Here is a 16578-nt window from a genome sequence, read left to right on the forward strand (position 1 = left end):
GGTCCATTCCACGCATTGTGAAATGCTCGAATACAACAATTGGATATAAATTTATTTTCATAATAATATACTTGAGTTGACTACAGTTAATTTACAGAGACTAGTTATGTGTTTCTATGTACTACTACCACTAAAGAAAGGTAGAGCGACTCAAAAACGAGATTCAATGGTGATTTGATAAAATAGTCAATATGGCAATATGTAACACCCGCTGCAGGCGACTATGTACGAGATTTTGGTATGCACGACAAACAGCGATTGCCTATACACCTCCTTCTATGATGGAACGCATCTAAATCGAGTGTATACCCGCCATTGTATTATATAAACTTTTGTGTTTATGCTGTTAAAAAAGTTGTTTCTCTGTAGTGTAAGGATCAAAAGGGAGAAAACTTAATCAAATATTATGAAATATTGAGCGACCGTCGTCGACGGGAAATTCAGCACCCTGGACCGAGCATCGTCGACGGGAAAGATGCATAGAAATCGTCCCCGACTGTTGAAGCGGAACTTGAACCGACGCAGACGACAAAAAGTGACGCTGCTGATTTGACGATGCGCAATCAAATGCTCTGAAAAGGTAGTTCTAAAAGCAATAATCTGAATCGAACGTTTGCATTACTTTTACAATGATTGCTATATATTTTATAATTTTATCTGTTCTAACGTCGATTTCCAGCTATTTAGACGCCCGCCTGGGTTCAAACGTTCTCCGTCTGCGCATTTTTTTCTACGCTAGTTTAGGGGCACTTTTAGCGTTGAAGCTCTCGTCCAGTCAGAGCGACGCATTTACAAGACTGACATGCTGATACAATATAGAATCCACATCGGGCCAGTGAAAGAGAAAATTAGTTCTATTAAACTCTAGTAAATGAGTGCTGCCTGTGTTGCGAAACATATCACGTCTATTTAAGATGAGGTCATGCAATCGTTGCCTGTTTCAGATTGAAATTCTTCTTTATCAACTTAGGTGAAGATATTACATGTAATCCCATACATTACAGAAGGCAGTCATCGAATTCTTTTGTGCACAAAAGATGTATTTTGTTTGCACAAATACATAGAACGACCGTGCTCACAACACTGTAACTTTATGTGCTCACAAAATGATTTATAATAGTTATATGTGTATTTTTAAAATATGTAACAGGATCCCTAAAGGCTTCCAGAGTTACCGGCTTTCATAACAACCAGACAATGTCATCTGGTAAAAAAAGTTGCCGAAAAATCATCTGAAAACGCCGTGAAAAGGGTATAAGACAAATCTGAAATTTCAGTCTGTTTCGTACAAGTTGAATTTTAGCTTTCGTTGTCACATGTAATGTCACTTCAGTGACATGATTGTTATAATAACACAAACATGCACACACACACACACACACACACAAACAGCCAAAATCAGTGTAAATTTGACGATCAGATACAAAAATACCAGTCCTCTGTATTGGAGTAGGATACGTTCTCCGTTTTTATGTTGAAGCTCCTTCCAGTTACCCGCGGGCATCAGTCACAAATGTTACGTCAAAATGTTTATCGGCAGACTAAAATCAATGTCTTACATGACTGACATATCAGCTGGCATATTTGCCGCGTGAATTCTTGACGGTCGTCTCGATTAATAACAGACGAAATACATGTGTATTGCTAAAGATTCCTCAAGATTTATCGCGAAAGTTTCTGAAATATGGATATTAGTAATTTTTCGTTGCAGTAAAATTTCTTTCATCGTTATTACATGTTCTTAGGAGCCAAACATGTGTTACATTTCATCCAATTTTGTGTAAGCTATTTTTGATACAAAACCCATTTAGGCCAAAGTAATTAAATTCTTTGTTTTGCGTCCGCTCAAAATGGGAAAAGGTACGCGTCTGAGCGGCTGAAAAACACACACAAGAAAATTAACACAATGTAATTTGATTGCAGCAAATAAAAAATTGTAACAACATTTTTAGTTCGGAAAAGCTAAGCGGTAATGTCCAAACATTTCCTATTAAAATACACTGTGTGTGTGTTTTTCATGAAAACCTTAAAAACCTAGGCGGTTTGGGACGCAAAACAAAGAATTTAATTACTTTGGCCTTATGGCTTAAGTTCACTTTAATGTACATTAGCCATTAAAGGTAATTTCTGTACATTACATTACATTACATTACATTACATTACATTACATTACATTACATCATGGGCTTTCATTATGGAACATTTGTTGCATGTTTCATACCATTCGATGGAATCGTTTTTGTTAAAAATCATTGAATTGAAAACGTTCAGATCACATTCAAAATGCAATCTAGTGACTGACTATCATAGCTTCAAATATTCGAGTGGACTTGACTTTTCCTGAACATAAATTTGCAGTTAGATAAATACATACAGCATGACCAGGGAGGTTTGTTGTTATTCCATGTGGTGTTTTTTTGGATTCATTTTATCGGCCAACATCATTCAACATCGTACAGCATAGATTAACTTACAGTAATGCTTCTTCAATTCGTTGTGTACATAAGACAGTGCGTACCAAAATAGCCTATGTCGACATCTGTTTTTGTGTAGCAGATCGTAAAGAACAAAAATATGTGCAGGGTGGGCTCCAACAGCCCACGATCTACATGCAAGTTACTGTTTTTGTGGTGTCATTTGCCGGTTTCTTGGCCACTGTAGTCCCTGAGGTACAATTAGAGTACACACGTCAATGAACATGTCAGTTGTCATGGGTGTTTACATGATTTGCATGGCTTCACTCGCCATTGCATAAAAACACAGATACCAGCGAACTCATGTACCTGTCTATGTATAAATATTAGAGATGCGCCGGAGTCTGGTCATTCCCATATTCCAATATTGAATCGTGGGTGACGATTTTGAAAGCCTCATGCATTGCTGAAAAAGTGAGCTCTAGGAGACGGACGGCCGCTGTTTTTTTCAGTCACGTCGGGTTTTCATTATGCTCAGTGACACTCATTCACAAAGAAGAGCAAACGAGCCGCAATGGCACAAAACATGTATTTCACAAAGTTTAAAATCAGTCAATATTCGGAGAGTTTTTTACAAACGGTAGGATTTTCCTTTCCGACTTACTGACCAACCTTCAACTTAGCACCCCTACTGACCAACCTTCAACTTGGCACCCCTACTGACTGTTGCCCAGTTCAGAGAAATACTGGTCTAAAGTCGAGATTTAAAATTCAAATCAAAGACGCGGTCATGCTTGTTATTATGACATATTATGGCATACCAGTAGACTGATAAACTAAGCGATCACTTCAAACCCATCTCTAGATTTTCTTCATATATTTCAGGAAGAAGACAGTCCTTGAAAATGTCTATTTTCTAGATTAGGCGGGAAATGATTATGATTGAATGTGCTCATCTCTTGGAAGCAGGCACAATGTCCTATTTATTGTTTCTCTTTGTCACTTTATCCTACACGTTGTCAAACTTTTCCAAAATGTGTATTTTGATTACTTTTTGGTATTATCGAAAGATGTCTTAACATTCGATCACCCAACAAACATATCTTATCTCAAGATGATATCGGCTAATCCTTGGATATGTGCATTTAGATAATGCTCACCGAAAAGGAAAGATCGTAGATAAAATTTATCATTCTGTTAGACACATTTTGAGTATATGCAGGACTTTCCGAAAATAAACCGAAGATACAATCTTTAAGACCAATTCATGCTAAATTATTGTTCACTGACACTTACGATTATTAGAAGTTTCGAGGTGAACGAAAATGTCACTAATTCTCTCTCTCTGTCTCTCTCTCTCTCTGTCTGTCTCTCTCTCTCCGACACTCCGACCCCACACTTCAGTTTCTAAAGCACATACGTCTGATACCATAGTACAATCAAATAAAAATGAAAGGTGAATATAGTGATATGCTGACCACAGATACAGTATATTCAGTTTAGTAAGCTAAATATCGAAGCTTCCGTATCTTACAAGGATGTGCCATGTCAACCAAAAGAGCGTTTCTGTTTTTATTCAATCTTCATGGTCATAGTTACCGTTGCTATCGACAGTTTTAACAACATGGTAGAGGTAGACTTTCTAGAAAGATTTTTTCCCAAGACGCCGTACACATCAATCCAATCAATTACCCTGGATACAAAGACGAGGCGCACCCGAGCTGCGCTTTTTTTGCATTCCACTAACTCCAACATTACCATCCAGTCTTCGGAGAGATGTTTTAGATTTCCGCTATTTAGTCAAATTGTCTTTGAAAAAATTACTTTTTCAATCCTTGGTGATGGATTTAGTCGATTAAATTCAGGCGCTTACACCATTTGGAGAAGACGTGTTTGAGTTGCAACTCGAACATGACTTTTTTGTATGTTCCTCGCCAATGTTTGAGACACCTTCTTTAGTCACAATTCGCTATTTTTTTAATTAGCTGCATTAATTTTGATTTCAAACCATCTTATTGAAAAAATGCCAAAAAGGGTTTCAGAAATGTTGATAATTCGATAGACATTATAATTAAGATAGCCACGGCTATTGAAGGCCGGACAGTGAATACGCCCTCAACAGTCTACCAAATGAGGCGAGTAGCTCACTGAGCCAAGCAACTGTTGATGGCGCACTTACGGTCCGAGTAGAGTTGTTTTAGCCTTCAAGAGACTGCGCGTGAGTGAGTCATTGGCTTACGTTAAATGAAACACTCCCATTCCCGAGACTCAGACATGATGTACAGAATAGTCGCGCTGAGCCTGTGATGTTTAACTTGAAGCTCCCTTGTTGATTGTAGACTTAACGCCAACAACATGGACATTTGTCGGTTGCTGCAAGTCTTTGAAAAGCAACGTAAACACTCAAAGGATACCTGGAAAACAAAACGAAAGAGAAAGACGTATATTCTAGTTCCATTAAAATAAAACGGTGTTATGTACCCGTAACGCCGATCAGTGTCCAGCGCTTTTGAGTTGTCTAGATTGCTACCTTAACGCCAACAAAATTGACTTTTGTCGGTCGCTGCAGTTCTTTGACTAGCAACTGTTCTACGAGTGGGTTTATGCCATTTCAAATTTGTTTCTCATTGTTTCATGTGCCTACACGCCTGCCTGCACGTCTATCTATCTTACTCATTGTACCCGTCAATGTCTGTGAATGAAATCGACGAAGAAGAAAAAGCAACAACAATAAATAACAAATCAATCATTCACTTGCCGTACTTTAAATTATTAAATGACGTCTACGAAATTGAGGTCAACCTTTGATGGCTGCGGTAATTACTTGAAGATCAATACAAAACACGGAGTACTTCGAAACCGGAATGAAAATGAAAGTGAAAGATGTATGTACAATTCCACTGAAACTGTCCTGGGCATTTTTCGGGTAGAATAAACAACGACCCGTTTTAAGCATTATATCACTTCCAAACACTTACCTGCACTTCTTAAGGGTAGAATACTCCTCGGGGACAAATATTCAGACTCTCAAATTTTAATAATTGTTTTCGAGTCTACCACTTGTGGGGCTCATTTTGAAGCTTATGGAATATCTAACGTTTTCACTGTTTTAGTTTTGTGAAAATCGGGAATTTTATTTCCCCCATAGAGTTAACACAGGGATGGCGGCCATTTTGAATTTCAAATGTCAGTAAATGTCAGGCAATTTATTTCTCTAGTACCAAACTTTGCACGGTGACCCCCCCTTATTTTTACTCTTGATTTCGTAAAAGTATGGTTGAAAGTTCCCTCTGAGAAAGTTTGAGCAAAAGTTTGTCTTTCATTTTGAGGCGCTTACTACCTTAACTCAAATCAAATTATGGTGGAATACTGAGAACAAATACGCATAATAATTCTATATCGGTTCTTTTGGACGACAAACCAGTGTATTCGTACTGCTCCGTCAGGCCAAACCCGCTAAAAATATGCCATCATTTTTCCTCAACCCTTCCGAAAAATTATCATAAAAAGTGATAAGCCGTTCAAATTATAACAACACATTGTGGTTAATGCGTCATGGCGGATATGACCATGAATGTATCCGCATTTTCTAAAAACCGTGCCTCCATATTAGCCCAGATAAGACTCTTTGCTCATAATATTATTTATTGTCTTAAAGTTCTATTGCCAAATAACATTTTGACAGTATCTACATAGTATACATCGCATGTGCAAGACATGACTATCTTGCCTCATAAACTGAGTAAGCCAGGTGCCCGTGCATTTCATTCGTTCAGTTTTTTGTTTGAATAGGAAACACTTTTACGAAATGCTTCAAGTAGGACATCAAGTTTTAAAACTTCAGAATATTTTTGGCAGTGAAATATCGTTAAAGTTTGTCACAGTTACCGTGTACATTGATTTTTTTTTACAGTAACATTTTTGAGCAGTTGTGTTCCAAAAAGAATTTTGTCTGATCCATCCTTCATTGGCGATGGCTTTGCAGTAGCGCCTGCTAGCATTTTCCCACTCCCTATAGTGCCACGAACTCTACATTCCCTCAACATCTTCACTACTTTTTCACAATTATTCAGAATAAAACCCTGATGGAAATACAAGCGCCGTTCATTTTCCGTCACCTTGTCCTCAAAGTCGTCATCTTGATTTGTAGTGATTGGTTTGCCCTCCGGAACAGAACTCTACCATGCATGACATCTTCTTCCGAAGTCAGAATTATTTCAAAATAAGCATCATTCCGCATGTAGCTGTATTCTTCCTTTGAAAGACGCCGACTGCACTATGAAATAGTATTAGCTACCTGTCTCGTGAGGACAAACATCTCCTTTCCCCAAGGGTAGCATACTGGGAATATTCATCCATGATGACGTCATAATAATAGCAACGAATGCAGATGCCAAGTCACAGTAAATAGTACATGAACTCCGCAATTATCATAAAAACAGACTTTAATCTCCTCAAGCCTATCCTACCAGTGTCTAAATCGACAAATGTTGCAAAACCAAAAGCGAGAGTAAATTGCTATAACTCATCTAGACAGCCATAAGGTAGATTTGTAAACTACACTAGTCTTGTGTCACTCGTGTAACATTCATTCAGTGGAATTTTTATATCAGTTTAAGCCGACTTGAGTTATCCAAATTTGGTCGGGTCAATGGAACCCGCTGAAGAGTACCCAAAATGACGATCATGAAAGAGTATGTAAATTGTGAATTCCTGGCTACGCTTTCCCAACTACTGAAAAGCTGAGAACGGTGAGCTACAGAAGAAAGATTTTTATAAAAGTACAAGTATGACCAAGATGATTCCAACAAAATTTTTTTAAAGAAATTAACAATACTCTTAAGTCCAAATATTCCACCAAATAAAACTTTTATTCTCTGAAATTTTGGGTGTAATAATTGGAAATTGGTGAAAATTTAAAAAAAACATTTATTCTCTCATTTTTCTTTCAAATTACAATCTTTAGCCTACTGTTCAAAATTTTACGTTTGTGTTATTGCACATGAGAATGCGAACATTTCATTCACAGAATGAACTTGTATGGTTTTATATATTGATTGTAAGTGATTTTCGCAAAAAAAACTGTTACTTTTCATCGCACATTTGTAGAACATCAAGCATAGTGACTCCATCTGTTTTCTCTAAAATTATTTGATTATTCTACAGTAACAATACTAGAATTCAAAAATCCCTATTGCAAAAGTATAGGAAGCCTGTTAGGAATAGAGCTAAATTATACCATTACTACATGTGTCGCTCTCTGGCCTAATCCTGTGTATAAGTATGTTTAGACGAGTTTCCTGGTTCTGTATGTGGTAAAACGTCTTCTACATCAGGGAAAAAATGTACCTTATTTATACATAATTGGCAGTCTAGAAGCGGCGCCCGCTATCATTTTGCCGACACCTAGGGCTCCAAAGCCTTTCAGGAACATCTTCAGCACATATTCACGATTGTTATCGAAAAGCTGGTGTAAATACAAGCGCCATCCTTTCTTGCTTTGTAAGACTTCATAGTTGTCTGTTTGGTTGTAGTGAATCAGCATGTGGTTGGTTTGACTGCCGGAATAGAACTCAATCTCCGCTCCCGAGCTCAGGACGATTTTTAGATGAGCATCGTTCCACAAGTAGCTGTACTCTGCCCTTGACACTTCGCCAACTGCACCCTGGAATAGTAATCTGTCTGCATTTGACAAACCACCCTCATTCCTTTGGGCAGCTGTTATGTGAGAACTTGTTATTCGACTTCCGCAGTTGTAGCTTTTCGTGCCAGACATATTGGATATTCTACCTAATCAAAACATAAAATGTGAAAATGTTGAGTTTGAATATTGATTAAAGGTGACGTCATCAGCGGACAGGGCATGGTTTAAAAAGGCGTTGTTTCGTTGAAATGGATAAATGTTGCAAAACCGAAACCGAAGGTACATTCTTACGGAATGAGTCATCAAGACAGTCAAAAGGTAGATTCATAGACATAAAATTATTAACTGATAAAATCATAAATAGAAGATGTGATGGCTAGCAACATGTTTCGATTTTGTATTCCAACAATCTGACCTTCAATTTTCAGTGTATGGTTATCGCGTCATCGCATCCAGGTACAGGAGCAGATGACTCGACGGTGAAATTTCTAAAGTATGGTGTCAATTGCGTACCGAATAACGCAGTCCCTCCGTGCCCATTGTCAGACTCAAGCAAACGGATCCTTTCTCGACGTGTAAATGTAGTGTGCAAAAACACATTGACTTGGCTTTTTTCAGGTCCGCCACCGGCAAATCAGCACACCTGAATATAAAACATTAGGCTCACCGACAACGCCTATACACATTAAAATAGCAGCACACTTTGGCCGAGTGATCATGGTAACTACAAACAAATGGTAACCAAAGACAACTACTATACCGTCGTTTGAGCGGTTGCCGAACATAATACATAATATGCATTTCAAATTACATTCCACGCTGTTTCACACATTATTTGTATAATGTGTTGGCTCAATACAAGAAGTCAGAAAAGTGATTTACCTGTTCTTTTTCACACACTGCAACGAAACGCCAACCTTTATGCAAGAAATCTTGAAATAAATGATTGAGTCCACTAGTATCCTTGCTTCCAACACACCGTGGAGCTAGTAACGAAAGAATGATTAATACACAGGTATGGGAAATCCCCCAATCTCAGACCATTACGTCAGCTCCATATAGCGTTCAGCGTTTCTTCCGGTTAGGGTATTCGGTCACGACATGCGACATGCGACCTGCGACTTCAAAACTGCGACCTACGTCCTGCGTGTTTGTCAAACTGCGACCTGCGTAGGGTTAGTGTTAGGGTTACGATTAGGGGTTAGGGTTAGGTTTAGGGTTAGGGGTAGGGTTAGGGTTACGGTTAGTTTAGGGTTAAGGAAGTCGGACCCCAACCAGCAGAAGACAAGTTTTGAGCCTTGCCTCTCCCCAACGCCGCCGGCCAGGGCAACATGTAGCTAGGGTTAGGCCGGGGGTTAGGTTGCAGATCACAGTTTGCAGGCCGGGGACGCAGGTACCGGTCACGACCTGCGACATGCATCCCCGGCTGCGTCTTTTGGTAACTGTGATCTGCGATCTAACTCTAGCTACACGTTGCCCTGGTCGGCGGCGTTGGGGAGAGGCAAGGTTGAAACATGTCTTCTTGTCGGGGTCCGACTTCGGGGTACGGTTGCAGTGGGCGCTCGGCCGCAGAGATGCGTCGGCTCCCGGCGGCCCAACGTTGCCCTGGCCGGCGGCGTTGGGGAGAAGCAAGGCTCAAAACTTGTCTTCTGGTTTGGGGTCCGACTTCCCTAACCCTAACTTAACCCTAAACCTAACCCTACCCCTAAACCCTAAACCTTACCCTAACCCTAACACTAACCCCTAGTATACACAGGTCGCAGTTTGACAAACACGCAGGTCGCAGTTTTGAAGTCGCATGTCGCATGTCATGATCGGATTTCCATACTATGGAAATCCGGAACTTCCAAAAAAAACACCGTTTATATCCATTTTGTCAGATCATGTGTTTAAAAGAAAGTAAATAATTGCTCCATATTTGTATTTTCGCGACAGGACACTACTTGCCACTCATCGAACAACTTAGCCTCATCGTCTGTTAAACAATGGAAATCAGGTTAAAGTTCGAGTTCTACATTGTAGTATTTTATTTGCATCGTGAACGAAAATAGCTGAAAGGAGTCTATTAGTATTCATTATTTCAAACCATGCTAGGCTGTTTATATGATACGCTACTATACGGCCATCCTTGGGAAATGAATTGCATGTCTTAGGCCATCGTTCTTTCGAGGCGGTGGCTATTCGCATCGGCCTAGAGTAACTGTGTGCTCGATTTACCTCATATCTTCTATCGAAGTATTATTTGTGAATAAATTTAACTTTTCTTTTAAAAAAGATGTGATCCACCTCAAAAACTGTTCGATAAGAAAATGTATATTCCATTCACCAATACTTTCAAATGTGTAAGTAAAATAAAACAAAACTAAAACATTTTTCTCTCTTTGAGATCCTTTTTGGGTTTAAAAAGACCTCTGCTATTCGTGTGGACTTATGGCCAGTGGAGTAAATGGCGTTTTCACTATTTCATTTTTGTAAAACATCGACATTTTTTCCTGAGAGTAACACAGGGTACATTCGCCATTGTTAAACTATTGGCGTCATTGTTATTTTGCATAATAAATTCCATTGCACAGCGCAAGTAGAAGCTGATGCGTTCGGATTGTCTTCATTGCATGCCTTTGAGGGCGCCGTATCTCTACTCACCATACAAAGTCATCGATCGGTCTTTAAAGTCTCCGAACCCCGTCTGTATCGATTCACATCTTGAGAACTACGATCATTTAGATTAATTCGTCAAAAGGTACAACGATGACAAGATCTAGAAAAACGAGCACCCTTTCCTTAAACTTCATCCCTAGTCTTTGTTTTGAAATAAAATAAAAATTTAGGCGCTTGACACGAACACGTGATCAGAGTATGTTTTCATAATCATTCAGTCGTCGGGCATCATTGTCTGAGATCATCTATACAGATACTAAAGTGTTTATTAAGCTCAATATTGGTCTATAGAGTAATGCATTGTCCGAAGACAGTAGTAACAATATTCTAACGAGCCGGGTTCAGAAGTTTGAAAATAATTTTTGCGAAAAGACACTTCCAGCCTCAGTAGCGGATTTACAAGATATTCTGTAAATTTGAAATACCTACTATAGGGATTTTGATTTGAAAATTAGAGAGAACGTTTTAAAACGTCTGTCACTATTTTGCTCTGGGGTGTGTTTCTCTAGATTTGGATTTTCTCCGAGGTGTTTTCTTTAGATAGTCAACTTAGATAGTCAACTCCTGGTGGCCAATGCATTGTCATTACGCCTGACCAACTTTAGTGCTGATTCATGCATTCGCAGTGCATATTTTTTCATTGTTTTGTTGCGCAAAATGTCTCCATTCGGGCACGAGGGAGGGTTGATTCAATTCAATGGCAACTTTTCAGTTTTTCCACGAACTCACGAATCAATTGTCATATTGTTCGTTGATACGGATGAACGCCGTTCAAGCACATCACGCCACTTTTCGATCACATCTAAACATAGAAGGGAAAGTACCTCTCTCTGTCACGTACGTGAAATACGAGGCTTCGAAGCAACACGGAAGTCAAAATAACGCGCAAACGCTGAACACGGTAAAATCTAATGGTCACGAAAAACATATAGAATAGAACAAAGTGTCAGATAAAGTGATGGCGTCTACCAGTTTTGTCACTTTTGCGATTTTTTGAATGAGAGGATAACCATCATGCATGTTAGGCCTATACTATTCTGAACTTAAACGGTGTACTTGATTATAAATCGGTATAAGGCAGTATGCACCTTGAAAGTGAAAGACTAAAACTTTCGCTTTAAAACTTTCTTTAAGGAATCTTTTAACCATTCGTTTTCAAAATCAAGAAAAAAAATCGGGGGTCACCTGCAAATTTTGGTACTAGAGAGTGAACCCAACAAGTGGTATATCAGAAAAGAATTGTAAAAGTTTGAGAGTCCGAATATTTGTCCCTTAAGCGCATTCTACCTTTAAGAGAAATTATAATACTTCTTACAGGCAAATAACACTGCTACGAAAACGTACCAGACCAACTCCATGTCTGTCTGTATATATGAATTTCCGTCTCTTAGCCATCCCATGTCTGTGACTGAAGTGCTCAAAAATGATAAATGACACCAATTAATGACAGTAAATTGATCATTTAATTGTCCATTGTTCTAAATTTAGTCAACGCAAATGATGAGTTGAATCTACAGTGTATAGAAAGAACGTTTGGAAATTACAACAATTAACAAGACCCGGCTATGGAGAAAAAGATTTCAATAGTTTGTTTAGTTTGTTATTGGCAGGGGGTTAGGAGCGCCGCCTGTTATCATTCGGCCTTCAATTACTCTCAGCATCATCTTCACCATGTCATCAAAGAGCTGGTGTAGGTACAAGCGCCATCCTTGCTTTGTTATTATGTATTCAAATGCACCATACTGGTCGTAATGGATCAGCATGTGGTTGGTCTGACAACCCGAATAGAACTCAATCTCCGTTCCCGAAGTCAGGACGATTTTCAGCCGCGCATCGTTCCACACGTAGCTGTATTCTAGCTTTGACACGATGCTGACTCCACCCTGGAATAGCAGCCTGTCTTGTGGAGACAAATATGGCCATTGCCTTTGAACGGCAGTTATGTCAGAACTTGTTATTCGATCTCCGCAATTGTACACATACGTCATTATGTTCGGTCTTGGTGGATTTCAAAGTGACTGTCTTGTATTCGTTCAACCCTATCAAAGCAAAACATGAATATGAAAATTTTAAGTATGGCGATGACACTACAATCATGTGAACTTGTGGCACGGAAATCCATCAAGGTAAAGTTTCTTAAATGTGGTTTCAGTCCCTAATAAGCTAACCAACGTACAGTCAAACTGATAAGAAAGTGGACTTTCTCTGCGCATAATGCATGCCAAATATGCTACGGATCCAGGCATATCCAAACCAACAAACAAGTGAACTCAATGCATGGCGTGCATAATAAAATGACAGCGCACTTTGGTGATGTGAACAAAGAACTAACCTCTGTAACTGAAATAATTTACACCATGCGCAGTTGTGCGATTCACATTTCAAATTGAGTCTCCACAGAGCTGCTGTATTTGGCTTCACAGCAAATCGATTACGTGATTTACCTTTTCCTCTGCGCACTCATCAGCACGTCTTACAGTCTCCTGATCAAACCCTTAGTCTGGTTCCCTGCCCCTTTCTACGAAAAGGGTCAGGTATGCGCCATTCTATTCACGGCACTGATTGGACGACACTATGGAACATGTCGATTGCTAAGGGGAGCAACTGCGTCTGCTGTGTCCGCTGCAGTGTTATATGTTGTTTCAAATTACAAAAACAAGCAAAAATCTAACTCGATTCTGTCATTCGCATTAGTACGCTCTTTCACAAATATATCACCTCGTACGACGTTTTGCATAATGAAACATATTGATTTTTTGAAAACTTGTGTAATGTTCATGTAACTGCCCCTCCTGCTTTGTTGCTGAGTTATTGTCAAGGGTGCAGTTATTTCGAACATGCCAGCCTCACACCACGCGCCACGCGCATCCGCCATTTTGCCCAAAATCTGGGCAAAATGGCTGCCGCATACCTGACCCTTTCGTGAGTGTAGCGCAGCCAGCGGTAGAAAGGGGGCAGGGAACCAGACTAATCAAACCCTTTGACTGCTGGAGCAAACGATTGCGCATGTGTGGTTGAGTACAATCATCATAAAGGGGGAATCCCCAACATGAACAATGACATGGAGAGGCATCAAGGTAAATCACTTCAATCGATTTGCTGTAAAGCAATGTGTAAAGCAGCTCTGTGGAGATTCAATTTGAAATGTGAATTGCACAACTGCGCATGGTGTAAATTACAAAGACATCATCATGTTGCATTCAACCTCTCTTACTGCTAGGGTCGATCAAAACTTTCGACAAAAAGCTAGTGCATATTATAGCAAGTAAATAAATGCACAACATTAATATATTGCCTCTCCACGGTGTAAATTAAAGAAGAAGAAGACAGGTGAAAGGACACAGACAGATTCGTTTGGGAGATGCTGGCGCTAAAAGACTGTATGTATGTATGTATGTATGTATGTATGTATGTATGTATGTATGTATGTATGTATGTATGTATGTATGTATGTATGTATGTATGTACGTATGTATGTATGTATGTATGTATGTATGTATGCATGCATGCATCATGCATGCATGCATGTATGTATGTATGTATGTATGTATGTATGTGTATGTATGTGTGTGTGTGTGTGTGTGTGTGTGTGCGTGCGTGTGTGCGTGCGTGCGTGCATGCATGCATGCATTCATGATGCCATGCATGCATGCATGCATGCATGCATGCATGCATGCATGCATGTATGCATGTTGTATGTATGTATGTATGTATGTATGTATGTATGTATGTATGTATGTATGTATGTATGTATGTATGTATGTATGTATGTATGTATGTATGTATGTATGTATGTATGTAGGATGGATGGATGGATGGATGGTGGATGTTGGATGGATGGATTGATGGATGGATGGATGGCTGGCTGGATGGATGGCTCGCTGGACGGACGGACGGATGGACAGACAAATTTCCACTCTCTTCGATGTAAAATAAAATAACTTTTGTTATTTGGATTGCCACGTCGCGTTTGATGTTCAGCCAATATGGAGTAAATAACCTTAAAGTGTCTGAACCTTTATGTAAAATACTGAGACAGCCGTGGAGAAATGGTGTGACATCGGTAACAGTATTTAAGAATAATCATGTGTATCTACGCTTACCTGTGTATGTTTTTAAATGAATCAGAGGACTTTACATCTGTATTAATGTATATCTGTATTAATGTATATCTGTATATTAAGTCTTCGTGGTGTCGTCGGGCATGTGAGAACAAGATGTCCGCAACGCCAGGCCATTGATCGTCGTAATACGCAGTCAAACGCCAACCCGATTAGATGTTTCAACTGTGGAGAACAAGGGCACACATTCAGAGTTTGTCGACATGGGGAAGCTATTTCTTGCTGGTCTTGCGGAAATTCCGGCCACAAAGCCAAGAACTGTTCCCGTGACTAGGTATCCGGCCATGAAGAGAGTGCCGTTCATCCATCAACACACGATAACATTTCTGTCAATCCAGCTTCGCTCTTTTCTCCGAACTCTGTCCTGAATCCGTTTCATGAACTCTCCAAAGCCAAAGGTCTCCGTATAGGTCACTGGAACATTTAACACATCACTAACAAGATTGACGAGTTACGTATAATTTTAAATCATGATATTAAGCCATGTGACATTTTAATTCTTAGTGAAACTTTTCTTCACAATTGAAATGATGATTCTTGAACTTCACATTAAAAAAAGTCGCCCACTCATTGTTATTGGTGTTTATAGACCACCAAGTTCCACAATATCTGTTGACAAGGAACTTGAATCAGTCTTTGAGTCTGTTTATCTCGAAAACAAGGAAATGATTGTCTTGGGTGACTTCAATTTTAATCTTCTTGTCCCGAATGGTATGAATCATCACATCTACAAATGTATGGTCTCTCTCAATTTAGAACAACTTGTCACTGCCCCGACTCGGCCTGTCTCTGGTACACTCCTCGACCATGTTTATGTAAATTGCCCGATGAACATTTCCTCTGTGTGTATTCCTAAAGTTGGTCTGTCTGATCACTACCCCGTTTGTATAGTGAGACGTAACCATGGCAACAAGAACAATACTGGCTCCCATATTTGTGTTAAATCAAGACAGTTTCGTAACTTCAGTGTTGTCAATTTTACTAGTGATTTAATGGCGACTTCATGGCCACAAGTTTCTCTGTCAAATGACGTCAACTCAGTCTTTAATGGTTGGACTAGTATTTTCAATAATGTTTGTGATGCACACGCTCCTTATTTCGATAGGCGCGTGAAAAGGTACAGACAGCCGCCATGGTTTTGCCCTGAGATTCTTGACCTCATTCATGTAAGAGACTATCATCTCGTTAAAGCTACAAGGTCAAATTCTCCCAATGATTGGTCATTGTATAGATCCCTGAGAAACAGGGTAGTTCACACCATTACTTTCGCAAAGCGCAGGTACTATAAAGATATTTTCAGTAGCAATTCCAGCAACCCGTCCGTTATTTGGCGCTCTGTGAATGAAATTTTGTCTCAGGGTGATATTCGTACACAAAGCCCTTGCATTCATAGTGATGGTAGATTACTAAGAAACCATAAGGACATTGCCCAGGCATTTAATGTTCATTTTACTGGAATTACTGATAAGTATCGTAACTGTATCAATGTTTCAAATGATTTGAGTATTACTGCAGCATGGTCAATTCAAAAGTTGGCTCAACCCCTGTTACTTTTCAAATTCCACCTGTCTCAGTTAATTTTGTAAAAGAGCAGCTTTCTCTATTGGATGATAGTAAATCTGCTGGAAGGGACAATATATCTCCCAGACTTTTGAAACTTGGTGCAAATTGTATAGCAGATTCTGTCACCACTATTTTCAACATGTCTATTATCAATGGCATCTTTCCTGATTGCTTCAAA

The 16578-nt window shown here is 39.3% G+C and overlaps 1 long non-coding RNA gene across 2 annotated transcripts; it reads right to left on the reverse strand.

Annotated features, from left to right (window-relative positions):
• Positions 1–12160: 12160 nt before the first annotated feature.
• LOC139114854 (uncharacterized) lies at positions 12161–13474 on the reverse strand. Of its 2 annotated transcripts, none has more exons than XR_011547978.1 (2): positions 13161–13474; positions 12161–12755 (listed from the first exon to the last, which is right to left on the reverse strand). It is a non-coding gene; the product is annotated as an uncharacterized lncRNA (long non-coding RNA). The 2 variants fall into 2 exon arrangements; XR_011547979.1 differs by having other exon boundaries at positions 13049–13179.
• Positions 13475–16578: the final 3104 nt, after the last annotated feature.

The sequence above is a fragment of the Ptychodera flava genome, chromosome 16 (genome assembly GCF_041260155.1).
Source record: "Ptychodera flava strain L36383 chromosome 16, AS_Pfla_20210202, whole genome shotgun sequence".
In the NCBI taxonomy this organism is placed as follows: domain Eukaryota; kingdom Metazoa; phylum Hemichordata; class Enteropneusta; family Ptychoderidae; genus Ptychodera; species Ptychodera flava.